The 1,852-nt window shown below is 37.1% G+C and overlaps 1 non-coding gene across 1 annotated transcript; it reads right to left on the bottom strand.

Moving 5' to 3' along the window:
* Positions 1 to 1,390: 1,390 nt before the first annotated feature.
* TRNAS-CGA (transfer RNA serine (anticodon CGA)) lies at positions 1,391 to 1,472 on the bottom strand. The gene has a single exon. It is a non-coding gene; the product is annotated as a tRNA-Ser (tRNA).
* Between the last annotated feature and the right edge of the window lie 380 nt (positions 1,473 to 1,852).

Below are 1,852 nucleotides of genomic sequence, written 5' to 3'. Positions count from 1 at the left end.
GCGATAAAATAAAATGAAGAGGAGAACACGAATTATATATTTACCCCATCATCAGTGTAGGCATATAACCAACATTAAATTATTTAACAAATTAAGAAAACCGGCTGGCTTATTAATATTTTTTCGTATGTTATTCCGGTTTATTCGGGTGTACTATTCTAGATTACAGTTCGGTTACTGTTCGGTTTATGGTTCGGGTGGGTTATTATTTTTGTTTATTCAGCTGTTGTTCCGTTTTCACTGGTTATACGGTTCCGTGTTATTGGGGTTTGTTGTTTCTATTTATTTGGGGTATTGTTGTTCCGGTTTACTCGGGTGTATTGTTCTGTTACTGCTTTGGTTTATTGTTTGAGTGGAGTAATGCTTTCGGTTTATTCAGCTGTTGTTCCATTTAATTGGTTTTTCTGTTCCAGGTTATTCAGGATTGGTGTTTTGGTTTATTTTGGTTATTGTTTCGTTTAGCAGTTCTGGGTTTATTTGAATACTGTTTCAGTCTTTGTTCAGATAATTGTTAGTAAACTGTTTGCTGATGTCGTGGTGTAAAATGGGCAGTAATCGGTCGAGAACTTATTTTCCCATGAATTACTATTTATGCAATTATACTGTTCCGACCTACTGTTTTGTGCCTCGGCAACACCATCACCGAAAAGGATCAGGAGACGATTGAGACGGCTCTGCATCTGTATGCTGGTGGACAGGAATGATGTGTAGAAAAATCTTAAATTTTAACCCTATATATATGGACGTGATGGTGGAGGAGGAGAGAAATGATGTGTAAAAGAATCCCAGTTTTAGTTAACAACGTGCGTATTTTTTATCCGGTAAAAGTAAAGGGAAAATCAAATTATTTGGGAGCACTATTCACTGGTGGTGCTGTTCACGCGTGGGATACTGTTCACGCATGATACTCTTCACTATTACTCCCTCCGTTCCTAAATATTTGTCTTTCTAGACATTTCAAATGACTACCACATACAGATGTATGTAGACATATTTTAGAGTGTAGATTCACTCATTTTGCTCCGTATGTAGTCACTTGTTGGAATCTCTAAAAAGACAAAATATTTAGGAACGTAGGAAGTACTATTCATTGACATGGATGTAAATGAACAGTAGAAGCTAAAAAAAATTCAAAAAAACCAGAAAAACTAAAGCCTTCCCGATTTAGTATAGTAACTTATTTGTATGGAAAACATATTTTGATTCTATGTTTTTGACCGTCGCTTTTGCTAATAATTTTCAGCGAGAAGGTACGTTAGAGGAGTACAAGAGATATTGCATGTTCTCGCTGGATTTTTCCCCTTGGGTGTAGGATTGACAAAGAAAAAGTGGAAAATATGATAACCATGCGTGCAGCAGAGTACAGAACAATAAAGGCACACATAAAAAACGTCGACAGCAGGATTCGAACCTGCGCAGGCAAAGCCCAACAGATTTCGAGTCTGTCTCCTTAACCACTCGGACATATCGACATTTGGTGCCATATGTGGAAACTAATCTTATTTATCATAGGACTTACATCCACACTGGGTGAAACCAGTATGCCCGAAACCAGACAGATGGTGCAGTTCAGCAGCTAAACAATAGAGCAAATCAACAGTAAATTCTTTTTCTGTACACACGTTAATTCCTGGCTACCTAAATTTGAGGGGTAAAAAAAAACAATAAAACTCTTACACTGAATCTGGTGTGGACATTCTTACACTGAATATTCGTGTACACATTCCTACACTGAATTTGTGCATCAACACATTCTTCTGCAGGGGGAAGTCCTCTTCGTAACATAAATTACATAATCTGCATCTAACGAGGAAACTCTAATGAAGATACCATCTCTTGTTCTGAATCTTCT

The sequence above is a fragment of the Triticum aestivum genome, chromosome 5D, assembly GCF_018294505.1.
Source record: "Triticum aestivum cultivar Chinese Spring chromosome 5D, IWGSC CS RefSeq v2.1, whole genome shotgun sequence".
NCBI lineage: Eukaryota > Viridiplantae > Streptophyta > Magnoliopsida > Poales > Poaceae > Triticum > Triticum aestivum.
This window is presented reverse-complemented; position numbering and strand designations above follow the sequence as displayed.